This window comes from Taeniopygia guttata, chromosome 5 (genome assembly GCF_048771995.1).
Source record: "Taeniopygia guttata chromosome 5, bTaeGut7.mat, whole genome shotgun sequence".
Taxonomy (NCBI): Eukaryota; Metazoa; Chordata; class Aves; order Passeriformes; family Estrildidae; genus Taeniopygia; species Taeniopygia guttata.
The window spans coordinates 21,432,527-21,459,495 of NC_133030.1; the positions used below are offsets into that span (position 1 = coordinate 21,432,527).

At 40.7% G+C, this 26,969-nt stretch overlaps 1 long non-coding RNA gene across 17 annotated transcripts in view; it reads right to left on the reverse strand.

Moving 5' to 3' along the window:
- Positions 1-26,969, reverse strand: part of LOC115495493 (uncharacterized) — a 43,694-nt gene that overhangs the window by 12,830 nt on the left and 3,895 nt on the right. For 6 of the 17 annotated variants that reach the window (XR_003960721.4, XR_012056282.1, XR_012056287.1 and 3 more), the window contains 6 exons: positions 25,327-25,648; positions 24,768-24,876; positions 24,536-24,643; positions 13,822-13,886; positions 12,060-12,184; positions 8,655-8,758 (listed from right to left, as the gene is read on the reverse strand). This is a non-coding gene — a long non-coding RNA (uncharacterized lncRNA). Of the gene's footprint in view, positions 1-6,037; positions 6,257-7,631; positions 7,801-8,112; positions 8,205-8,654; positions 8,787-12,059; positions 12,185-13,821; positions 13,959-14,861; positions 14,930-21,929; positions 22,054-24,535; positions 24,644-24,767; positions 24,877-25,326; positions 25,649-26,969 lie in introns of those variants that run through there. The other 11 variants (XR_012056292.1, XR_012056294.1, XR_012056291.1 and 8 more) reach the window with 11 other exon arrangements.

Below are 26,969 nucleotides of genomic sequence, written 5' to 3' on the forward strand. Positions count from 1 at the left end.
TGAAATTCTGTGTGGCAGATTACACCCAATTAATACTGTGGTGATGAAAGGTGATCAAATGCATGTGAAAGATCATGATATATCGAGAAATTATCTATTATCTCTCTCTCTCATGGGTTTTGTCCTCTTTGAATGGTACCTCAACCCTCTCTCCCTTCCTTTGGATGTGGCTGTCCACAGCTTTCAATCAGGAGACACTGTTTATATCCAGACCTAGAAGGATGAACTGCTGATGGGAAAGAAAATGTTTCTCTCCAACGTTGGTGCTGCAGCTTATGGGCTGCAATGGGAAACTAAAAAGCACCAATATATTTCTATCCTGGCTCTTTTGTGTGGGAACATTTGGCTGACTTTCATTTTTGGAGCTGCACTTGTGCTCGGTGACAAAGCACCAGGATACATTTAGATTGTTAGGCAGATGCATACCACCATCTAGTGGTGTTCTGGAATGGCACCGGGGGAAGGTAAAGAGCCAGTTCTTGCTTATCTGCACTTTCCCTTTCCACCCTCTAAATTGTACCACCAAATCTGAGGCTATGCAATCTCCTTCCCAAAATTGTGCCATCTCATACTTCCACTTCAGGAAAAGCCCAGCTCACAACTGAAGAAGTCCAGCAACTGCTCCCACAGAAAAAGTGCCAGGACAGAAAGCTGATGCTCACCTTCTTTCTCCATGGAGTCTATAAGCCGCACTAGCAACTCTGGGGATATGTGCTTTCCTTCCCACCTATATACCAGCACGTTATTTACTCTCAGCAGACTCCAGCTCAAAAATTGAAAACATCCAGAGACTGCTTGCATACAGAAGTTTCCAGGCAGAAAGATGTTGCTGGCACCTTTTCCTTGTAGACTGTCAATTGCACCACCAATACTGAGGCCATGCACTTTCCTTGCCAGCTAAATCATCACACATGATCACTCTGGAGAGAAACCATCTCCATACCAGAAAATGCTCAGCAATGGCTCCTACACAAAAGGCTGAAGGACAGAAGGCTGTTTCTGGACTTCACTCTGCCCTGCAGCCCATAAATTGCACCAAAAACACTGTGGTTATGTGCTATCCTTAAATCTACTGTTAGGAGACTTTCCTGTCTGACCAGCCAGCAGCCACTCTGGCAGTCAATCCCAGCTCCAGATACTGTAATTGCTGGGACTGAGGCCCCTTCAAAAAGAGTGGCTCCAGTGATCCCATGGGCACCCCTCCTGCTCCCCACACTCACACAGTCAGAGCAGGTTCCCTTACTGGATCAACCCTCAGTTTCCCATAGCAGAGCCCCAGATATCTGGGCAGGGTTGGGACACACAGAGTGCAGCTTGGTGTGATGGGGAAGGGCTGTGGGGGGATTAAAAGTGGAAATGGAAGGCCAGCAACAGTTCTGTCCTGTCACCTTTACTGTGGGAGCAGCCACTGAACATTTACAGTTTTAGAGGTGGGCTCCAGAATGAGAGTGTGAGGGTGGGAACAGGGCATATAGCCCCAGTGTTGGTGGGACACTTCAGGAAATAACTCCAGAAATAGTGCAAATTTAGTTGCCCAGCCAACAAAATGTACAATGAAACTCTCTAAAACACCACAAGCATAGCTCCAAACTTGAAAACCTCCAGTGATTGCTCCTACACAAAATTTACCCAGAGAGAAAGCTGTTTGCCTTCACCTTCCCTTGCAGCTTATAAACTGCATGACCAGCACTGGGACTCTATGCTTTCCTTCCCACCTAAATGTAGTGTCACAGTATTTACTCTTGTCAGAGCCCAGCTCCAAAATTGATAGCTCCCAGGCACTACTACCACACAAAATTTATCAGGAGAGACAGATTTTGCTGGTGTTTGCATTCCTGCTGTCCCTGTTCCACAGCACCACTAGATGGAGTGATGCACTTGTCTAGGAAATTAGATGTACCCTGGCACCAAATATAGCTCCAAAATAGAAAATGTCCAGCCACCACTACTCCCCACAAAAAACCGTCCAGGACAGAGAGCTGTTGCTGGCTCTAGGTCTATGCAGAAAGTGATCTGAGGGATGAAAAGTGAACAAAAGTGTACGTGGGGGTCCCTGGGTTTCAAGGAAGGGCACTCAGAGGACCATGGGGTGCACAGGATGACATTTGGTTCTCAAATCCACACAGAAAGGGACATGAAGGGTAAGAGATGAACACACGATAGTGTCATTCCCTCTTGCCCCCTGCCCCCATCCCCCTTACTTCTCTGAGTTTTGTAACATTTGGTTGGTAGAGATGAAGCCAGGACATGATGCACGTGTGCAGTCAGGGAGAGGCACGCTGGCCATTGCCCACAAACCCTGGGTAGTATGGCACCAACCAAAAATGCTATTGCAGCAGCACTGGATTTGATAATTCCAGTTCATAAACCAAATGCTTTCTGTAAAACACTACTTCTATTGTAGGTATGGCCATAGACTTCCAACTTTCAAGAGTGAGACTTTTAGGGTTAAACAACAAAGGAACTAAAACAAACTGAGGTTACGTGGAATAACACACTGCAAAGAAGTCCTCTGGAAAGCAAGATCAGAGCCCTGAAAGCCACCTGTGGTTAGCCTAAAATTGTTGATGCATTTACAGTTGCTTTAATTTGTAGTGCGTAAAAATTAAAAACCAGTGCCCATAAAAACTACCAAACAGCTCTGATGCTTTAAAAAAACTCAACTGAATTTTTATATATCATGTTTCATTCTAACTAATTTACTTTTTGTGAAGTTTAGGTAGGAAGCAGCTGAGAGCACTTGCTGCACATTAATTGTTACTGCTGTATATAAAACTGTATGTCATAGAATTATGAAGAATTCTGCTTTGAAGAATTAAAACTATGGTTGCATAGACGTGGGCAAAAGTTCTAGAGAAACTTTGCCACAAATAATAACTTGCATTTCAAAATTAATCTACTTCAGCAAATGCTTATACCCTTTCCAGAACTGCTTCTTCCAAATGCAAAGGCTACTTGAATCCACCTTTAAAAAAATTAATAGAAGAAATTCAATTTTACATGCATGGGAAGTAGTAGAAAGTGAACTTGGATTTCAGTGAAGTGAATATTTTCCCTGAAAATTCTTTGTAATAAAAATTATACTAATTCTGCCAGGTAACAAAATTGATATCATGTGAGCAGTTGCAACTCCCCAATACAGCACAAAGAAGAGTGATAAATAATTGCAGTGAATGCTTTTTAGCTCAAAAAACTAAACATACACATATATATGGATTGATACATTTGCATAGATGAGATTAATAGGCAAAGAAGGTAGCTCCTTGATAAATAGTTCAGAACAGAGTCTTTTTTATTTGTTAGCTTGATTGACTGGATAGATTCAATCCAGACAAATAGAGAGGGTTGAATTGTTAATTTTGGATGACATGCTGAATTCTAGCATATCTGAGAAATGCAATGGTCTAGGGTACAATGGATCAAAAAAGCTTTTTCTTATGAAATTAAAGAAAATTTTCTGTTACTCCAAAGTATAGGAACCTAACTGGGAAATGTACCTAAAGAATTACTTTTAAAAAACAGTGAAATGGGGCAGAATTTAATGCTTCCCAGTGTAGTACCTCATGACCTATAGAAAAAACATGAAGAAAATAACCACTCACCCAATCATTCCCCCCAACTCCCAAGCTTTTAGTTATGAAAGTTATGTCAGGACTTCCACTTTTTCAAAACTTTCCCAGTATACCTTTCCTAACTATCCTAAAAACTTGGGAGTTGGGGGGACTATGTCAGTGTTTTAGGGTTTCTTTTTTTAACTTTTGGAATTTTGGGGTATTTTCCTTGCCCTTTGCATTGTGTCTGTATGTCTCTGTTTTTGTAATTCATGTGTTTTGTTTCTTTGCCCTGTGGTCCCTTGGCACTTCATTTTTGCTGTCATCTATATCAGTTTGTTTCGTTTTCTTTACAGTTAGGGTTAGTTCTTTCTCATTCAGATCCTTGTGCCTTGAAAACGACTCCTGCAGTCTTCCCTCCCTCCTTTCCCTAAGTAAAAATCAACTCTAGTGCTGGAAATCAGATCTTCACAGGGCTGAAACTTGTCTACATTATTAGGTGAGTATCACCTTTAAAAGGAGTTATTGCATTCACAAAACACAAGGAAATGCCTGCATATACAAATCTGCATTCAAGGAACTCAACTCATGTTGTGAATGTGGCATACAAAACTGGTAGAAGCTAGAATTAAGCCAGCTTGTGCAGCCATGGTTTGGTCCACTGATTATGTTGCAGTAAGGCCTGGCATTGCTGGGCCACTGTCTTTCCTCACAGGCCTTTTGTTACTCATGATGTGGACATTCATGAGCTGCTGTAGTTTGTTTCATGACAAGTGTCCAATTTCTACAGACTTAAAAAAGTTAACTTTTTAAATGAGATTTTCTTCCCAGCTCTGTATTCTTTAATTCCCTTGATAACTTCCTTATCTCCTACATTTAATAATTGCCTTCAGAATAGCCTGACATGATATATGAAGACTGTGTGGAAGAAGGTGATGATGGTCAGTCTCACAGCAGGGCAGTGGGCAAAACAACCTAAACACAGGGTTGTTTTGCTCTTGTGACAGTCTCCAGCCTTGCTCACCTTTCCCAGCCTATTGGCAGCAGCCTCAGTCACTGCACAGCCCTGCTGCACTTTGATAAAACTCATCCATGTATTTTCTTACTGTTTTGCCTCTGGTCTTCCCAGTCTGTCAATGATCCTGTTTCAACTTCAGGCTGCCTCTCCCTGTTCATTGTGCACCCAGGTCACCCTTTACTGCTCACTCTGCTTTGCCAGCCTCCACTCCCCACTGGGCAGTTCAAAGGTGGGTAGTGGGCCAGTGAGAGATGGATAAATTCCAGCACATTGTGACTAAGCAGGTGCTCACCACTGGGAGCCACTGCCAGTGTCAGCTCCCATGAGATCCTCCAGGACTTTCATGCCTGAGCCTTTAATCCTTTTCCAGCAGTCATAAAACTCCAGTTTGGCCAAATACTCCCCTAAGCCAGAGAAGGCTTGAGCCACTGAGAGATTTGAGCAGATAAAATGCTCCTCAGATTCTCATTGCTAGGATATAGGGAAATGACCTTCTGAAATTCCCTGCTTAGTGGAAAGTCTTTGTTTGTATCACCACAATGGAGCTGGTTAGAATTGCCAAAGCTTGGCATGCACACCAATTGATCTTTGGCAGGAGTGAATAGCAAGAAAGGGTATCTGCAGCAGCACCTGCACTTCTATCTGACTTACACTGAACTAGCAATTGCTTAGTTTTTGAATCTCAGGTCATTTAAGCAAAAAAAAAAAAAAAAAAAAAAAAAAATCTTCCAAGACAAGGTTGAAAATAGCAAATTAAAAGTGTTTTCATTCAAGTGCATCATTAAGCATACTAAAAATGAGGTTGGATTATCAGTGCAGTATGCACAATAACACCATCAAACAAAACCTATTTAAAAAGCAGACCAATCTTCCCTACTTTGAGTTACTCTGAGGAAAGACATTGTGTTTTGTCTTTCTATATCCTGTCAGAATTCAAACCTCCCTTGGAGCATTCAGGTTGACACTTTGAGAAGAAAACCAAAGGAGAGAGCAGAGCTTGTGTCCCTTTGGAAATTTGAGTGGTTTGCAAAGATGAGCCTGGACTGTGTGTGATTGTGAGGCCAAAGCTTGCAGTGATTGCTGTGTGCCTGCCATTTTTCTGCATACTGCTCGTGTAGTATCTAAATAGCCTCTGTATTTTGCCTTTTTTCAATGCTCAGGAATGCAGATTCCACAGTTTTTTGTTAAACTCGCACAAAAAATGCAATGTTTTATGTTTTGAGTTTGATTTCTGGAATGCTAACCATGCATCCTGCTATTCCATATGATATAAGTATTCTCCACAAAGGCCTGCAGCAGCCACAAACTGTTCCTGGGTCATGTGGTATAACTGCAAGTCATTGATATTAAAGTGGGAAAGGGAAATGCATTTGACATCTAGTTTGTACCAGTCACAGTAAAATTTTGCCGCCACTCACAGACATTGTGCTCACTCCAGTATTCTGAGAGGACAGATGTCCAGAAAGAATTAGAATATGTAATATATTTGACAAGAAAGAAAAACTGCAATGAAAAATTCACATAAACATATTTCAAGCAAAACTAATCCCTTTGCTTTCTCCTGACTGCAGACTTCCTTTATTCCTGCAGAGCACATCAAGCCCTGTGTTTGGCCTTTTTCTGCTTTCTATTGTTCAGCCTTTTGTACTTCATTTTGTGAGAGATAGTTCAAGAGGAAGTGTTTCACCTGGAAATAAAAACTTCCTCTTAAAACTGCAATAAAGATTTTTTTAAAGGTCAAAGAAGAGAATTCGTGAGAATTTAGAACGCTGTAATAAAAGCAGCAATGTGTTCTTAGACTGAAATAACTTGACTCTTAGATGGGAAAGCACTCAGTTAAAGCCACCTAGCTACACTTTATGGCAGATAGATAACATTAATTTATACAATTTTTTCCTACAATTCCAGCAAGTTCTTTCACTCATTGAATCTAAAATAATGTTAACGACATCATGGGGAATATTTTGTTAGATTAGAAAATGAAAAATGTATTACTCTCAACACACATCAATGGACAAAGAGCTTCCAAGTAACCCTGCCAGACAATTATAGCCAATCAAATTCCAATTTTTTTAACAGCTTCTCTCCTCAGCAATGCAGTTACCAGAAATATGTATATATTTGCAATAAACTTTTTTGCCCCAAAAAACATATTTTAACTGTTAACTGGTATAATAGCTAGACCTGATGATATATATACTGCAGTTAACAAACTATTTGTGACACAAGCACTATTTTTTTTCTTCCTAGAATCAAAACACAGGCTTTGTTATTGAATTTTTAGCTTTTTAAGGATGACTAGTAATTTCTCTGGGTTTTGATTCCTAAGCAGTTCCAGGAATCCAAGACTTGAGGAATTATTGCTTTAGTATCTTTAAGGATTCTAAATTAACTTTTAATATATTATCTGTAATATTTATTATATTACTTGAGCGAGGCAGTTGTAGAACAGTAAATAGCAAAAGAAAGGCCATCAAGGATGTGAATGAAAGTAGTCTAAAAAAATCTGAAAATGTAGTTATTTTCACATATTACAGCATCCTACACTTGGCCTGTATTTCACAGTTTCTTAGTCCAGTCATCTATTATTCCCTATATAAGTTTCAACTGAATCCAGAAAGTTTGACTTTAGGCATTGCTTATATGAAATTGTAATTAAAAATGGCTTATATCACTGCAAGTCAAGTGAAGAGTCTGTCTAGACAGTGAGTTCAGAATGCAAAATGATGCAAATAAGCTGGAGTAGTTTCCAGAGTAAAATTAATTCAAAGGGCTTGAAATTGTGACAGAATAACTGTAATATGGATCTTGCATCCTACATAGCTCCTGTAAAGTAATTAATATTTCTAATTACTTTAATTACAACTCCTAAATGTTTACAGAGGAATTTGTGGTTGCTTTCATGAATCATTCCCATGCTATAAATATCTTCATATGCATGCACATACAGAATTAATGTAATATACTGCATGCGATGTTTTAAACCCTGAGATTCTACTGTGACATTGTAGAGAAGCCAAGAGGTGGGCAGAAGCTCTGGGTCTGACTTTTGAGACCCATACCTTGAGGATATTTGAATCTTAGATTTCATTCACCTCCTTATTTAGAAGGAAAATCAGATGAGCTTGACATTGGATCAGCTTTACAAGCCCTGCAGACTGAGCACACCTGGCTATGCCAGGGTCTGAAGGCTTCCGTGGGGGAGAGTGGGAGTGCAGGTTCACAGCCCTTCTGCCAGGGGAAAAAAAAAAACAAAACCAAAAAAGCTTTAAAATTAAGACTTAGCTCTACAGAAACTTTAGAGGCTGCTCAAGAAAAGCAGAAGGCTGAATTGATCCCTTTCTGAATCAGGCATACTTTTTTTTTTTTTTTCTAATCTTCTGCCACAGCCTCCAGCCTCCCTTAGGAAAACCAGAATATCATAACATCCACAAGTAGACAGATTTAGAGGAGATGAGCATCCCTGTGGGGGTGGGCATGAATCCAGCCCTGTGTTTCAGGGGCTATTGTGAGCTAGTGCCACAGGCCAGTCCAGACCCTTACCCTTGTCTGTGTTTCCATGTGCAGCCAAGTGAAAAGTTCATGACATTGCTTTTCTATCTACACGAGTGTTGGATTGCTCCTTGTTCTTCTGTCTGAAGATAATAGAAAAGCAGAAGTATTTATTCTGTCAATCCACAGGTACAGTGAATGACCTTGAAATATTTTTGTCCATGGGGCTTGAAACTTTGATCTGATTTTGATAAATATCTTTGGCAATATTTGTACTGTCATATAAATGAGATTACATGTTTTGTTCATGGAACAGCATTCATCTAGTTCAGTTTCTGTCTTTGCTTTGGTTTTGGAAAGACTCAGATAATTATTTTCAAATATTTCACAGCCCATTGTAGTACTGTTGTGTTTGATAAGCATTTTAAAGGTGCTGACACTGAGACCTCACCTTCACATACCTTTTATATCTCAGGGGCAGGTAAAATTTCATACCACCATACAAGAACATAAGAACCTATACATACCCTTGTAACAGGAACATGTCAGAATTGTTCTTAAAAGTACAGCTTGATGTGTGAGGGGAAAGATACCTGGCAGGATGATGGTAAACAGCTGAAGATGGAGGAAAAAACCACAGAATTCAGACCTTTCATGTTTTGGCCTTTTAAGATGATTTTCCTCTTTTTAACAAGTGCTGGAAAACAAAGAGAAGAAATTAAAAACTACACAATATTTTTGGTGTCATAAATTTTAACACACTCCACTTTGTATTAGAAAAAATATGAATGCTGATAAATTCTGATTGCCAGAAAATAAAAGCATTAAAAATACCAATGTTGGAATGGAAAGGCAAACTTACCCTGTGTTTCATCCCATGGGATCATGACAGGGGACTGCAGCATCCCAGATAGCAGTCCTTCTAAAGCCAGGGTCCTGTCTCTGATCAGGTGTGCTAGAACTACTTCATATTTTTGCAAAAATTATTTTAGAAACTGGATTTGGGCTCATACAACAAAATAGCAGAAGAGAAGCTGAGCTCAGCAATGGCCTGTAAATCAGTGGTCTTCATCTGTTCCTTTCTAGGCAGTCTTGCTACCACAGTTTCATCTTTTTTAATTACACTTCTACTCTGTTTCTACCAAGCACAAAACAGGTTTTCAAAAGCCATCAGGATCACAGTCCTTAAGTCTATTAATTTCACCAGAGGAAAGTGTAGGTCAAATGTTATTATGCTGACCTACATTCTTCTCTGGCCTCACAGCAAAGTACCTTTCTGTTCAAGGGCTGCCTGTGCCAGGCTGGTGGCACTGCTGTAGTGGCATTATCTGTGTGTGCTCAGCATGTACTTGTAGGCTACTCTGGAAGAAACGAAAAGGGAATTCCCTGGTCGGTTTAAATTTGGTTCTGGAGAGAAATGATTGTAACCGTGAAGGACTCCTAGGAAGCCTAAAAGCATCAGGAACTGAGCAATAGAAAGCATTTGGAGGAAGAATCATTCCTTAGTCAGAGAAGGCTCATTATTTCCTCAGCTCATCTTTGCTTAGCAAGAGGCATCTGACCTGATTGTTAAGTTGTGTCTCTTAAGAGCACAGGGAGCTCACACTCAGCTACACGTGGATTTCAATGTAGCATATTCTTCAGAGTGTAGATGTTGCACCACTGTTCACCTGGATGAAGGCAGAGCTGTGCAGCTGTTGCATCACAGACCTTATACTGATGGCAAGTAACAGTCCGCAGTAAAGTTAGAAATTGCCAAAATGCATCAGCTGGGCTGCTTTGCCTTTGGCAATTGCTGATCTGCTGATATCAAAAGTTTCCTAGGACTATTTCAATTTCAGTGTTGTGGGGTTGGTATTTGGGGTTTTTTGTATGTTTGTTTAAAAGAGTGAAAGAAGAGTAAATAACAGGCAAATCTTTAATAAAAATCAAAGCAATTCATGTGAGTGATCCAGAATTAACTTCAAGTGAATCACATCACTTTAAATTTTAGAACAAAATATTTTCTGTGATTTCTGTAATTTCAAATGGAATTTAGAATTATATTCTAGGATGGAATGAAAACTAATATTAAAACAATATTATTTAAAAAAAACCCCTCAATTCCTGCAGGGCTTTAATTGCAGCCATTTGCTTGAAGCAAGGATATTTATATTCTACCTCATATGTCAAACTTAGTGATATAGAAACAAACATGGTTAGTAGTCTTGGATTAGCATCACCAGAAGCCACATGGAGATTACTGTTATTACTCAAACTGTGTCTTGGCAGGCAAAGTTTTTACCAGCAGACCAGCAGTGTTGTCAAGTAAAACAACAAAAGTAGCTTTGGAGTAGAAAAATGTTGCATGCACCCATAATTTTTCCCCGATTCTGACCAAAAGTTTGGTTCATTAACATGAGTGGGTTGTACTACCTCCCTTTTCAGAATGATTCAGCCTGAGTGCAAAGAAGAATATTAGGATCATTTAGGAATTTGAACCAACTGTTTAGAAGGGAGAAGATTGCTAACAAGCAGTGCTTACTTAGCTTCTGAATATGGATCTCACCTGACACCAGAACATTTGGAATTAACTCCTTCAAAGAGTGTTGGGATTCCCCACAGGAAGGCTATTCCCTGGTGAAGTACAGGGTTTCCAGTGCACAGAGTATTGCTCTCGTAACATTGCCAATCCTGTAGTGGGGAACTCTTGCACAATTACAGATGCCTTTCTCTGGTGCCTATCAGAATCCTTGTTCTTGCCAGCTAAGTGTGTATTTACCTGGCCACTGCTTTCATTACCTGCTGCAGAGCATTTTAGGAACTAAATCTCATGCTCGTAGCTGGAGTGGTGTGTTGTGGGGTGCTGCCAGTTCAGTGGACAGAAATAAGCACCTGAAAGCCAATTGCCATCTTGGAGAGAATAGAATATCTCCACAGATCATTGAAAGACACAACTTAAGAATAATTGCAAAGACAACCTTCTCAAAGTATCTTATTCACTCTTTATACCTGCCACCCAATATGCAGGATTTCCCACAAATGTCTGGAATAAAATCCAGAATCCATGAACCATGTAAAGTAGGTACCCTCAAGCTGAAATAATATCTGGGAAGATGGATGAACTGTTACAAACAAAGGGTGTGAAAAAAATTCCAACGCCACTGGATTAAAAAAAAGTAACTTAGAACTAGGCACGTGCTTGACTTTGTAGTTATTGTGAGGACAAATTATTTCTCTAAGCTGGGAAACTGTCTGTGAAATGGAATGGCAACCTCAGTCCCTGCTGAGGACTGGACTTGAACTCACAGGTGTGGGGTAAAGCTGCCAGCTTCAAATCCTATCACCAGGTTTGACCACATGCCTTACAGGCAGCAAAAGCTATTGGGGAAGGAAAAATACTGATTTACCTACATGCAAAGATATTATTGATTACCATTAATTTCTGGAACATCCCATATAGAGCTCTGGATGTTCCAGAAATTAATGATAATCATTAGTATTATTAGAAAAGAGAATATATTTTCATGCATTTTATGCAAACAGGATATTGGTTTGGGTCACATTGAATAGTATCTCACCTTTAACTAATGCTGTTTATGTATGCACATATCTGCTTAAATACACTTAGGAGACACAGAAAGTGGAAGAGTCAGGCACTTCCCCCCGCCCCCCCCGCCAAACAACAGGAGAGCTTTACAGCTCTCAGTCTTACTCTACCTGGTACTGTGTTCACAAAATCTATAAATTAGTTTTCACACTACAAATAATCTCTTCTGATTTAGTGATACAGGCTGAGATTGTTAATTTATAAAAAGGTGTTGAGGCTCATGTTTGTGTCCATAATTAATTCATTGAAGCAAAGTCTGTTGCTTACCATTGAAAAAATTAGTGAAGCAGAAATGAGAATGGCAGGGAGTACATCAGTTGAGTGCCTGATAAAATCATCACAGCAAAACCATTTTGGCAGCCTACAACTCTTTTACAAACAATGACTTCAGTAAAAAAATTGAGCTTACTTTTAGGCAGGTGATTAATCCTGATGCAGCACTTTAGTTCAGAAGTAGGTCTTGGGAGCAAGGGGGAGCAGGAGGCTTCAAGAGCAGCGTAGCCCAGCACTTTAGGAATAAAGTCACCTGCAGGACTGTGATATATGGAAAAAATTATAGACAGGCTGGTTTGGTCTTTCAAGTTCTTATACACACCCCTTTCAATGACAGTGATAATATATAGCATAGCATAGCATATCTCACAGAGGGAGAAACATTCTCAAGTACAGAAAGCTTACCTTCATCCTGCATTGGTTTCTTCCTTCTTTGACTAAATCCCCTTTGTTGATTTATGCAAATGTGGCTTATGGGCCACCAAAGCAAACCTGCTGTTTAAGCACTTAACTAAGGAGAGTGTCACTCCTTCTTTTGTGACCTTTGCATGTAAGAAGGGCTATCAAATTTTGTTTAGAGCTCTCAAAGCCCAGGAGGTAGTAGTCTCACTGTTTGCATGTGGCAAAGACCAGGATGCAGAAAAGTAACTGGATTAAAGTCACACAGCAAACCACTGTGGGTGTTAGAAAATGAACAGCACTCACCTGAAGTCAGGTGACATCTCTACCTCTTAGACCCACAAAAGCCTGCTGGGTTCTAGCCCAGATACAGCTACTTTTAGGTCTGAAATGATCATTAAGAGATTTGAATAGGATTCATGGATAGGATGCTTAGCATGGCTAGAAGCAGCAGATCAGCAATAGTAGAGGCAGTAAGAATGAATCTATGAATGAAAACTATCACAACATATACCACAGCACATGCTGTAGTTGAGAGGGCTACCATAAAATTTTAGAAGGCTTTAAGCATTTACACATACAGAATAACTCCACACCATATCAGAAAGCTTTAGCTATCTGCCCATACAGAGTAACAACACTTCAGAAGGCTGCAGGCATCTGCCCTCCTTGTTCTTTAGCCCAGCCTTTTATACCCCTCATGTTAATGCAGTGCCCCTGTGTGCCCTCTGTTCCCTTTGGTGGTTGGTCAGTGCCCCTGGGCACCCCATGGCTCATTGCTGTCAGTGCTGCTCACCTGCTTCTCACAGCTGAGCCCACTGGGGATGAAGCTTGGCCACAGTCCCATCCCCAGTTACCACAAACTGTGTGCCTACAGAAAACCATACGTCTAACATAATGCGATACTTTCAAAAAATATAAAATAGGAATAGTTTTGATTTTTGTGCCCCAGAGCTCCATCTTAACTAGCAGTCTCTTGAGGATGCCTGCATAAAGAGCAGGAGCAAAAAATGCAGGCACAAGTGGAGGCATTTCTTTGCTCCATTACGTGCTGAGGAGTGCCTCATGAGCTTCACATGCCACTCTCACGTGCACCTCTCACCAGTGGTGTGACGTGGCTGCAGGGGGAAGGAGCTGTGATGCAAGGTGATGTTGCATGGTGTGAGTACAAGGAGAGCTGACTCAGAGGGAGTGCCACATTTTACCTCCCCAACACAATAGGAGCCATGCCAAGAAACACTGCTAATGCAGCTGGGTGAATGCCACCCGAGTGCAGTGTCCCAGCCAGCCACTTCAGAACAGCATATTGTCCCAGGAGAATTACCTCTTCTTACACAAGATGATGGCTGACAAACATGACTAAAGCCTACAGGCTCCATTTGGGCAAAGCTTTAATCTTAGAGGACTGCCTTCCTTCTCCCACTGCACTCTCCTTGCTCTCCTTCTACTGACTGATCTCTCTGCTCTGTGCTTCTTTTAAAATTTCCTTCTCTGCTTACCTTTCTTCTGTCTTTCTCTCTTCACATTTCTTTCAAAATGGTAAAATGATGGGATTTGCTTCTGCCTGTAGGGGAAATGCACATATACTGTGGCACTTCTGTTGCAGAAAGATTTTTCCAGTAACTCAGTTTGCAGTCTGTGAGACCAAACACATAAGGTTGTGCAACAGCTTATCACCTTGTCCAAAGCAACCGTCTGATTTCTTCTAATGTGGCTTTTGCATTGATAAAGCAGCATATAAACTGTGGGACAATCCAGACAGGAAATTGTTCATAACCTTATAAACAGCAATAGCTGTATAAATAAAGAGTTTCTGTATGGTGCAGAAGGCATCTCAAAGGCTTATGAACAAAATTTATAGATATAGGTATAACCCTAAGAAATGAGCCATAAAAAAGAGATTTCCTTTCTCTGTTACTCCATGCAGATATTTAAATAAAATTCTCATTTCTTAAGGATGTGGGAAAAGACTTTTGATACAGTCTTACAGATGTGCTTCTGCACTTGTGAATTCTCAAGCCAGCCCCAGTTCATGCTGTTTACTTAGTTTTGCACAGAAGTACCTAAGCCTTAGTGCTCAGCTCATGAACAAAGGTTTGAATAAATTTGACTAAACTCTTGAGATTAGCAGGAAGAATTTGCCATTGGATTAGTCCATGACACAATCTTTCACAGTTCTTAATAAAATTGTCAATCACAGAGCTTCTCAGACCACTTGGAGAAGTATTGCTGGGGTGTGCAAATGGATGCTGAAGAATTCCACAGTGAGCTGTCTCTGATTGAGATACATTTCTGATTTTGATTTGAAAAAGTGGACTTTGTTCATAGGTTATTAAACTGGCTTAATCTGATATTTCCTAGTTTATAACATGTCATTATTTTTTATCGCTCACCATCGTAATAGTGACCTGAGACTTTGACTTATATGATGTAGAAAGTGTGGGGATGATAATACCATAAATACTAATCTAGTTTCTTTTCTTTCAGCTACAGGAGAAGAGAAACCTGATTAACCCTGTTGATTCCATTCAGAACTCACCAAACCAAACAATTCAAGGTCAATCATAGCAGAGAGTCTCATGAACACACTGCATCACATCTTCACCCCTGTACATGTAAATACTCTAAATAAGAATCACGCCACACTCAGCATTTATCAGGCTTTTGCTGATTTTGTAGCAACTACTCCCACAAATTTTTTATCCCCTGAAAAGGTACAGATTTTCCTTTCCTTTCCTCCTTTCCTTTCCTTTCCTTTCCTTTCCTTTCCTTTCCTTTCCTTTCCTTTCCTTTCCTTTCCTTTCCTTTCCTTTCCTTTCCTTTCCTTTCCTTTCCTTTCCTTTCCTTTCCTTTCCTTTCCTTTCCTTTCCTTTCCTTTCCTTTCCTTTCCTTTCCTTTCCTTTCCTTTCCTTTCCTTTCCTTTCCCTTCCCTTCCCTTCCCTTCCCTTCCCTTCCCTTCCCTTCCCTTCCCTTCCCTTCCCTTCCCTTCCCTTCCCTTCCCTTCCCTTCCCTTCCCTTCCCTTCCCTTCCCTTCCCTTCCCTTCCCTTCCCTTCCCTTCCCTTCCCTTCCCTTCCCTTCCCTTCCCTTCCCTTCCCTTCCCTTCCCTTCCCTTCCCTTCCCTTCCCTTCCCTTCCCTTCCCTTCCCTTCCCTTCCCTTCCCTTCCCTTCCCTTCCCTTCCCTTCCCTTCCCTTCCCTTCCCTTCCCTTCCCTTCCCTTCCCTTCCCTTCCCTTCCCTTCCCTTCCCTCTTCCCTCCCTCCCCTCCCCTCCCCTCCCCTCCCCTCCCCTCCCCTCCCCTCCCCTCCCCTCCCCTCCCCTCCCCTCCCCTCCCCTCCCCTCCCCTCCCCTCCCCTCCCCTCCCCTCCCCTCCCCTCCCCTCCCCTCCCCTCCCCTCCCCTCCCCTCTCTCCTCTCTTTTTCTTCTAATCCCACACAGAAACATTGCTCCTGACTAGAGACAGGAGAGTCCAGAATTGAAAAGATACCAGGAACATGTATAAACAAGGCTGCATCATAGAACAAGTTCCCAGTTCTACTCTTAGGTCCCATTCTCTTGCATCCTAAAGATTGTCTGCACCGGACAGGGTGGGGCTGGAGAATGATGGAACCACTGGCATTCTCCTTGGCTTTATGTGGAACTATCACTGTATGTTAAAGATTCACATGTTGCACATTTCCTGCTCTCAGAAATTCTTGTGAGAAGACAGCGTTGAATGTTTTTAGGATTAAAATTAAAACTGGTGACAGAAAGAAACACTGAGAAAAAACAAAGCCTGACTAGAGACTTGGTGTTGAAGACAAGGCAACATTTGAGTTTTTGAATTTGTCTGGCAACAGCTTCTTGCATTTGTAGGAGATGGATCAGAAAGGAAACTTTGATTCTCCAGCCAACCCAACAGCATGGTCTCCAGCATGGTTTTGACTTTTCCACAGAAAAGGATGCTTTGATGCCAAAAAGACTTTGTGCACATTTTAACTCGAGTAATTTGATTTACTACATTATGGGAGAACTCATGTTCTCTCTTGCCTTCTACTTGGCAGAAAGGAAGCAGGGCCACAGAGCAAAGGCACTGCTCTCTTAACCAAAAATCCAGTTCACTGGGATGTGAAATGGTTCTACTTTTAGATCCCACTCTTCTTCTAACTACATTAGCCACCTCCCAGTTTTAGATGCTGTGAGTGGGCAGCTGCTCCAACAAACAAAAGTATGTAGATGTATCCCTGCTAAGGAGTATCAGGTGGAGTGACAGCCATTTTTCTCATGTCACCAGAAATGAGGGTCAAAATGCTTTGCACAACCTTCTGTTATTTTTTAAAGGGGAGGAAAAATCAAGGGTGTGTCTTTGACCTTTGAAATATGATGGGAATTCCCCTACAAATTCAGGTCAGAGGAGTTAGGAAACAATACAGTTGATCAATCTGAGAGAGCTCAAGGCTTAGAAAACAGTAGGAGAGATCAACTTAGTGCTGTAAAATTTATCACCATTTTAAATATCTTTCATCTCTTCATTTACAAGGCCCATAAAAAAGGCAAAATAAAAGTACCTATTTCTCTCAGAAGTCAAGATGGCCAATATTCAAGAAGATGTCTATCTACACAGGAGATCATAGAATCATTTAGGCTGGAAAAGACCTCTAAGATCATCAAGTCCAGCTGTAAACCCAGCAGTGCCATGTCCAGCATTAAACCATGTCCCTAAACACCAGCTCTATAGATTATAAATATCTCCAGGGATGGTGCTGCAATCACATACTGCTGGGCAGCCTGTTCCAATTCTTGACAGCCAGTGAAGAAAATCTCAGTGAAGAAATTTTTCCTAATATACAATCTAAACTTCCCTTGGTGCAACCTGAGGTTGTTTCCTCTCATTGTCACTTGTTTCTCAGGAGAAGAGACTGATACCCACCTCACTACAACCTCTACATGAAAGTAAGGATTTTGGGTAAAAGCAAGTAAATCAAGGATCCAAAGGTAAAGAATCTCATATTCATAATGACCTGGGAACTATTATCTGTATGCATTTGGTGCTACTCATCATTTGATGCTCCCTGAAAATGTTTTCACTTTCCTGTTTAAAAAGTGTGGGACAATATGAAAGGCTGATTTAGAGATGTGTACACACATTAAGTTTCGTGGTTTAAGAAATCTGTCTGTGTTTTAGAAAAATACATTTAGTCTTCTTAAGTTGAGGCCAAAATTTTTTGTTCCTACTCACCAGAGCCTGGAAGGGCATAATGCATGAAAATGGGGTTTTTGTAAGTCTGAACAAAGCTATACCTTTCTTTACACCTTGCAGATTCTGTAGCTTTGTAAGCTTGAGTTGCCCTTGCACGCTCCCATCCTTGGAAATGTTCAAGGCTAGGCTGGATGGGGCCCTGAGCAACCTGGTCTGAAGAGCAGTTTGCCCCGTGGCAGGTTTGGCTGGAGCCTTCTGTGCTAGGCAAGCTTTGGAGACATTTCTGGGTTTCCATGCCTCCAGCAGGGCCCATGAGAAAGGAAGCCTCTGGGTCCTAGTGAGGATAGGCAAAATGCTTGGAAATATTTTGGTGGCTGGAAAATAAAACCAGCAGAAATTGTGGTGCTTATCCCTGCTGATCCCAGTTTTATCTCCTCCCCTCATCTAATCTGGGTTACGTTCTAACTCCTGAGCAAAGATCCTTTTTTTCCATCTGTTGCCAGAAAGCTTGGTAAGCTGACCTGTGATCAAAAATTCTGCTGGTAACAGCAGGCTCAGAGCCAAGTGAGGCTGTAGGCATCTCTGTGATTTTCCTGCTTCTGCCCCCATTATTCCTTGAAACTGGCAGGATACAGGAGAACACCATTTGTGCTCCAGATCCTTCAACCTGGCCGTGAGGTAGCTCTTGATTGACCTCAGACTTCTTGTTAGGATTTTTCACTGCTCACCAGAAAAAACAGTAGTAGATACTATCCAGAGGGCTGTAACAGGCTGCAGAGTTTCTTGGTACTACTTGGTATGTCAGTTCATAGGCATTCAGGCCCAGTGACAAAACATGCAAAGCTAAAATGAGCTTCCATGAATGTGATCAGCCTCATGCAGAGCTCATGCACATCCTCCCTGAGCACACACCCACCTCACGCACACCCACACCCCCAAATTGTGAGAAGCTGCTGGAAAATCTGTAACAAAACTCCTAGATGCACCATCACTGACAGCCTCAGGTTTAAACAATATAGCTTTCAAGCGAGAAACTCAAGATTAAAATATAAACATGAGTGAGAGATGGTGCCAAACTTGGAGGGATTAAGGGAGTCAGTGAAAGACGAAACTTCAGAAAGTGTTTGAACCTGTTTCAAAATCCTTGACACTCAAAGGCACAGAAAAGTAACCTCTTAGTTGCTACACAAACCTGTGTTTGCCTTTGCCGCTGCCTGCAAAGGCAGCTCATATGTTTTAGTGACCAGAAAAGCAAGTATGTCTCAACCACAGACCTGTGAACTGTTCCAGTTAAATAAACTCTTCCCTCTCTGTCCATGGGTGAGAAACACAAGGTCTTTCTTACAAGCACAAAATCTTTCTTAGGCTTTTCTCTTGAAACTAATCTAACCTCATGAAATGTTTATGACTTGAGGCACAAGAAACAGAATGAAAATACTCATGACAGCCTTAGTTAGAAAACTCAGTTATCACTAAATCCTGCAGGACTGTGTGATCACCAAGGGACTTGCAAATGAATGGAACTAACCAAGTAATCAGTTGGATTTCTGAAAGTTTTTTGTCACCTTCCTTGGTACGAGACAGAAGGGGAAAATATTCACTGATCCTGACTGAAATTCAGCTGGAGGACACAAGAGGAAAAGAGTAATGGTTCTCCCCGCATTAGGCTGCCTAGATGGTGGGTGTCTACATAAGTAGGCATCTTTCCATTGGAAGACTTTCTTCTTCCTAAAGCTGTACACCATTAATACTGCACACTAATTCCTTAGAAGAAAGTGTTGCTTCAAAGGCCCTTTCAAACTATGTTCAGGAAGCTCAGAAGGATGTGTTTTGTTCAGAACACAGGGAAGGAGAACTCGAAGTACAGCCCAGGGACTCTGAGAGCAGCCAGCAACCAGGACACCGGTGCCTGACTTCTCATCTTGCCATGCATTTATTTGTAGAAACACACATGTTTGACCTTTTGCTTTGGTTTAATCCTGAAAATTGGGCTAGTAGGTAATTTGTTCTGTAAAGAAGCATAGTGGGAGTCCACGACTATTTGGAAAGGTCACTTAAGGCTGTTCTTCTGTTTAATTTTGTTGAGTTTCTCCCTGAAATGGCCTTGAAAACTACCAGTGCAGCAGACAGTTAAAGCTAACCCTTAACTAGACATCTTCCAGAAAGAAATTAACATTTCTGTGTCTGCTGCTCCTCAGGACTTTTGAGCAGTATGCAGAAATCTTCATGCTGCCAATGCTGTTGGCTCAAACAATGCTTTTGACATTTTAGGAATAGAACATGAAGGATTAACAGATAAATGCACATTGTTATGCATGAAGAACAATTCTTAACCCTTCACACATCCCAAAGAACATTTGAATGGTCTGGGTGGGCAGGGAAGAGGCATTGGGGAAGGGGTATTTGACTTTCCTTTTGCATTCACAAAGGATTCACATCTGAACTCCCTCATTAACCTCACATTCTGAAAGGATCAGAATGCAAGAGTATATGACTAGAGCTCTGCAAAAACTTGACAGAATGACAGCTGGGGTAGGATAAATTATGCTTGTTAAAAGAAAGCTAAATATCATAATTTTACTCTTGAGGATTGGGCCATAGTGATTTAAGGGTATGTGAGAGCACTGAATTGGAGGTTTAACTCCCTTTAGGATATACATAACAATTTCAATCTTAACTAATTCATGTCCACTTTCCTGAATAGACAGATGACAGATAGAGGTCAGCCAGAAAGCCAGGGAGTGGAACGGGGAGCTAGCAAGTACAATGTTCATTTCTGCAACAATTGCTATGTTTTTCTTTTTTTTTTTATGAACTCAGCTAGGATTACACATGCTATACTCCTCCTATTACCATGCATTAATTTTCTGTGATACTGGCTTGCAGATCTCTCCCAAACCAACTCTTAGTGAAGTTTAGGAGGCATGCCCTCACTGCACATTGAATTCCTTTTACAACACTGAAATACTGTCAGGTCTTAACATGCTCAGGCTGTACCAAGGCCAAGTCAGATAGGAATCAGTTGTCATGCTTGAAGAACATTTGCTCTAATATGTGTCTGTACATTTCTGTAAGGGAAGAGCTGCCAGGGAGGTGCCCTGGGAGGGCACAGGCAGGGAGCAATGGGGAGCTGCCATCCTGCACGCATGCTGAACCCCTCAAAAATGAGGAAAGTGTGTTTGTACATTTTTACTATTGGGGTCTGAAATGGTGTTTTCAAACCTTCAGTTTTCCCTTTGGGATAACCAAGAGTCTGCATTACAACAGCATCAGCTGTAAAGCTCATAGATTAGGCAGCATATGAGGGTGGGATACAGCTGTTATCAGGTAGCGCTTCTGAAGTGTTTGACAGTGTAAGCTTTACAGCCACAAGGACCACTCATCCTTCTTGCTTCAGTTTTTAGTCTCTAGTTAATATTATTCTTTGCATTTTTTTCCCCTGTAAAACTGTGAACATTACCTTTTGGAAGAAATCTCTAGCATTTAATGGACTTTTAACAGGCATTTCAGATTTCAAATAAGAACAATCCTTTTATTTGTAAATTATGCCTAGAAAAAGTCTTCAGTACCTAGTGTGACTGCAGTCCTCCTTCATTTAGACACATTATGAGGTACATTTTAGAGTAGCATTGCCATTAAGATAAATCAACTCCTTTAAGACACATGCATTATTAAGTACAGAAAGGTAGGTATCATCTAAGTGATTAATCTGTCATTTCAATATTTTTCTTGAAATAAATACAGTAACTATCCGTGACTTAGAATTTTCAGAGAGGAATATGTTTGTAAACCTCAACAGAAAGCAGATTTGGATACCTCAATTTGCTTAAAAATCCTGTTTATAACTGCCTATAGAACAATGATAAAATATGAAGAATTATCAATGGCAAAGGCTTCTTTCTGCTCATTCAGGATATTGTTAAGCATTCTAGAGCTCCAAGGGTTTGAATACCCTTCCATTAAACTTCGGTCATGTATCTATCTATCTATCTATCTATCTATCTATCTATCTATCTATCTATCTATCTATCATCTATCATCTCTCTATCTGCCAATGCATGTAACTATGTCACAAAATGGAACTCTGATCTGAAACATGTCATGCATCTTAATCAATTAGATACAAATGGCTTCAACTACTGTTTGCAGTAGCTTTACATGAAACCTGTAGACTCATTTTGCAACCATCCCCCTTATTAACTCATTACAAAAAAAAAAAATCCCTAACAACAAACAGAAGAATAAAAGTGCGGTCAAGGAAAGAATTATATATCTTGTGGCAGTGAGAAACCTCAGACTCAATTTGGATAGAGAATTTTCAATAAAGAACACAATAAGCAAGCAGTCTGTGTTCACTGAGAGTATAACATAATTACATACAAATCTTGAAGCCTGAAGTTTTAAACCAATATGTACTTAAACTTATGATACCTTTAACTGCAGAGTGGGAAAAGATAGCTCCTTGTTTAAATTCTATTTCCATTAAAAAATAAAAATAATAAAAGAAGATCATGTCTCTGGGAGGACACATACACGTCTTGAAACCCACAATTACCTGCAAAGAAGCAAGATGACTACATTAAACACACCCAGGCAGGCATAGGTCTCAGACTGAAACAGGGAGCAGGCTGGACTGATCAAATACTTTCAGCATCTGAGTCAAATTCTTACTTCTCTTAGCACTGGCTCCATGTCTGAGTTCACTATTACCTCTGTTACCTCTGGAAATTTCTCCTTGGAATATGCAGTTGGCAGATGTAGTGTAAGCTACATGGGCAAATGTAAGGGCCCTGTATCCTGCTTTCCCAAGCAGGTCAGTGTGTCATTGAGGAATGTAGCTCATGGGTTAACCACCCTCTTTATGACTCCTTGTTGAGATGAAAGATCTAAGCTCCTAGGAAGAGGTTAGGAATTTTTTTTAGATACTCATTGCATTTTTTGGTAAGTACTTGAATGCAGCACTGGTGAGGAATCTGCCAAGGCAGCATTTTTTCCACCAGAAAATTACCTTTTGTCAAAATTTTTAATATTTTGTGAAAATAGACCAACTTCAAAAGAATATTACATTAAATGACATTCTTGGTCAAAACAGACAGTGATGAATTCTACCTGGTTCAAATATGTGAAGCTAAGTAGTAACAGCAGAATGGGCCAACAGCTTCTTAGAGCAGATGTCAAAAATTATAATCCAGGTAAGAGAATACTTCATCCATTGGACTGTGATTTTCCAGTGAAAAAACAACCAAAACAAACAAACAAACAAGAAAGGAGGTCTTGTTTTTTTTAGTGAAGGAATACACAAGTGCAAAAGAAACATCCCTAAGCCAAATTAGAAGATGGATTTTAAAGGACTGCATATGTGTGTTGTTTGAACTGTGAAAACACAAAAGTGCTTGTTTCCTTGTGCAATTGTTACTATTGTGTAAGTGGTTCCCAACATGGTAAACAGCAAAGACAGTGAGATTTGGTCAGGTTCCATATTGTACACCACGCTCACACATAAATCCACAAAAAGAGGAAGGAAGAGGGCATGTTCAGAGTTACAGTGTTTGTCTTCCTAAGTAGCTGTTATATAGCCCTACTTTCTTGGGAATGGCCAAGCACCTGCCTGCAAATGGGAAGTGGTGAATGAATTCCTTGTTTATTTTGCTTGTGCGTGCAGCTTTTGCTTTACCTATTAACCTGTATTTATTGCAGACAATGAGTTTTCTCACTTTTCCCAGCAAGGGGGAGTAAGCAAGTGGCTGGACAGAGTACAAGACAGCAAAATGCTGCTAAAATCAAAGTGAGGAAAAGAAACTGACCCCAGTTGAGGAAACAGTTTAAGACACTTGGTACAGCCTGCTTCTAATGTAAGTTGCAAAGCTGCTGATTCTGAAGTTTCTTTTCAGGTGACTCCTGGATCTTCACTACTGTAGAAACTTTAAATGGTGTTAGCTCAGTATTTAACTCTGAAGCTACTGCTAGATGTTTTCTCTTTTTCCAATTACAGAATCAGTGGAATTGATTTGACTTCTAACTCATTCCCTTAATTCTAATGAATGTTGCACTTAGCTCTTCTGAATTGTATACCAAATAGCTGCTTGATATATTTTTGCTGCTATCTTGAATACTCTTGCAGAAATACTCTGCAATCACTAGACTGAGATCCATTCATTGCAAAAAAAGCAGGTGAGCTAATGGCTCACATTTGGCTTCTCCTCTTTGGGCTCTTGTTTCCTAAGAAAGGTGGTGGGTATCTAAGTTCATGTGCATCTTTTCTGTCTGCCTCCTTGGACCTTTTTTAGCTATTGACTAGTTTTAACTGGTCATATTTGACAGCCGAATAGGAGTCCCAAAGACAGCACAAGTTCAATGGAAATGGTCAGGTGAGAAAAAAAGAATTCTTATTAAAAAAAAAAAAAAGAAACATATTATACCTGGATCTGATTCTGCTTAAGAATTCAGATCAAAACCGTCCTAAAACTTCAAGTTTCCCCAGACTCACAGACTTGTTTTTATGTTATGTGATGAGCTGCACAGATTACATACATTGAGACAGATCTAATATTCCATGAAGAGTAAATCAGGGGTTCCCAGAGCTGTACAAAGCAACTTAGAGGCAATAGTAATTCCTTTATTGTTTGCCAGGTGATGAAGAAAAGATCAGGAGAATCACTGCTTTGAATTTTGACCTGTTTTCCACCAGATGGTGCTCCTTCCCTTGTCCTGAGGTTGCTCTTTCTATCGAGTAATACCTATCCGTATCAGACCCTCTGCATATGTCTCTACCCACCCCGTACACCTGGATGCACTGGTCTGGGTGTCTCCCTCTGGCCAACGCTGCCTCCCCAGCTCTGACCTGCAGCTGTGCTTCACAGGATGTTTGGGGTCTGTTTGGTTCTTCAAAGCCTTCTGCATTATGAAACGGTGATATTGCAGCTGAGCCTAATCACGTTGCATCAGTACAACCCAATGCTTTGTTACCAACATTCACATTCACCTTTGTGGCACTGTCTGAGACAAACAAAGCAAGAAATGGGTGCAATTCCACTCACCGGCATGACTGTTATAGGCCATGATGGATCAATCAAGCGTGGGATTATGACCCGTGATGGAATGTGTTGGCTGTTTGGAAATCACGGATTGGTTTGTCCAGACTAGGTCTGTATCAGTGTAAACAAGTGGATAACAATACCAAATTAAAAACAAAGGCTGAGTCAATCAGGAAACAGCACTGATTCTAAAGTGTCTGCAACCTGTGTTTTCCAGCGCACTTGCTGCTTTTACCTTGACCGCTGCTCCCTGCAGAGGGTTTGATCTCGCACCAGCCAGAGCCAAGGCACTTTGGCTCACCCAGAGCAGATCACCAAAGTACTCTTGTAGCTTCCACTTTTATCTAGGACCAGGAGGACAGCCAGAAAAGCTTCTTTATCTCAACTAAAACTATAAAAAGCTTAGACCATGTCCCATTACTTTTTCTCCGCCATTTTAGATATATGGATTGACACTGCACAGAACAGTAAAGGCACTGACCACAAATAACACTCCTGGGACCTGACAAGCCTCCAGCCGCTGGATGCTTAGTGGACACAGCAGAGCCAGCTGCAGCCCCATCCATCCTTAAGGTGTCAGTATCCTCAGCCTGCTCACAGCCCTCCATAGCCCTCCCCTTTGCCTTTTTCATGGACCTGCTATTAAGAAAACTCCTGAACTAACTGAACATATACTTTGCTGTAAAGCTTTCCCTTAATTTCTTTCTCCCCCTCAGTATGTTTATCCTACTGTCAGTCCCCTCCCTCTCCCCCATGATGGTTCATTATTGGTCTTGTGGAGGAGATATACTTACCAGATGTGTCAGGAAGGGATGGGTGGGGGTTCCAACATCTGATGTAAACAGATGCTGAGCAGGAGGAGTTCGTTCTATGCAGAGATTTTGTCCTTTGCTCTTATGTTACTGGGCTGGGAAGAAGGCAGGTAAGAGACTGTAGTGACAGTCTCTTCCTTTTCACAGGAAGTTCTTGAAGTGTTTTATGTGACTGAGAACTATCACTGCCCCATTCACCTCTTCCTGAACTGAGACAGACACTTGCCCAGGCTGCACAGTGAGTCACTGTTGAGTGGGTATGCCTTGGCTTTAGCTTGCAATTCCATAATGCATTTTAGGTACTCTGTAACAACAGATGATTTAAAAGAGAATTAAAATGAGTAAAGAAAACCTCAGTGAAACCAGATGACTATAACAAACCTAAGCACTGTAACTGCTATGTCCTATTCTCTCCTGCTAGATATTGCTAATTCACCTAAGTCCTTACATCCATAGACCAAGAGCCAGCTTAAAAACAGTTAGGACTTCTGCTAAAAGCTGAACTAAAATTCCATTTTACTTCTTTCTCTTCTTTTCCCCACTGTTTGATGTGAAAAAAGAGTTTTCAATTGTGAAAATTTTACTTCCCTTTTTTTTTTTTTAAGATTAATGTTTTTTCATTACCTGATTGTCTTATTGACATGCAATAGTAGATATTTAATTTTAATAGCAAGAAGCATTATACTCGATTCATTGTCAAGCTGTGGAGTCCTAGAAACAGCTTCTTCACAATCTGCCCATGTGCAGGAAGGGTGACTGCACAGACCTTGAGACTCATCCTAAGCTTAATTTTCCTTGATGTTTTGGTGATGCATCAGATCATGTCATCTGTTGTGAGGTTTGTATGTTCCACATTTTCAAATGCCTGGATGTTCTAACCTTCATGGTCAGACCCACTTTTAAGCTAAAAGGAGCAAAGATACACTCCCACAGTTATGATTAGTGATACAGCCATTGGATGTCTTTGTGCCAAATATTTCAAGGATTAATGACAGTAAATGTTATGGCTCAAGATCAGTATGTTAGTATGGATTGGAAAGCCTATTTCACTTTGATCTTCTTCTACCTAGATGTTTGCTTCATTTCAGAAACAATTCATAGGAATGTTCTCATCCTCGCTCTCCAGCTGCCTTAATAGTATGATGCATTTATAGAAGGAAAATTACTGGAAGAATTTATGCTGTCATCTGATTCACTACCCAAGAGGAAAAAAAAAAAAAAAAGCCAAACCAACAACCCTTTAGAGTATTTGTGGCTAAAGGTTTTCCTTCTTTCTCATTCAGAATGGCTTGATTCACATGTCTTTGGGAGTGATTTTTGCCAGAGGACAAATTGAGTATTGAGTGGTCGGTATGAAAACTGATTTAGAAACGGTCACAATTCTGATGAGACTAGAACAATAGGACTGCAGGAAATACTTGTTTGTGATGCAAGAATGTAAATTGTGCAGTGTGTGTGCAGAAGAGTTAATCCGACAAAAAGGGGTTTTATCTCAAGATGCAGTTTAAGACTGTGCCCTTCCTTGGACATTTTAATTGCAGGTGGAGAGAGATAAGCTAGCACTCAGAGTGACAGCAAGCTAATATAATGCTTTGTATTGAGAGCAAAGGAATGAATGGCCTTCT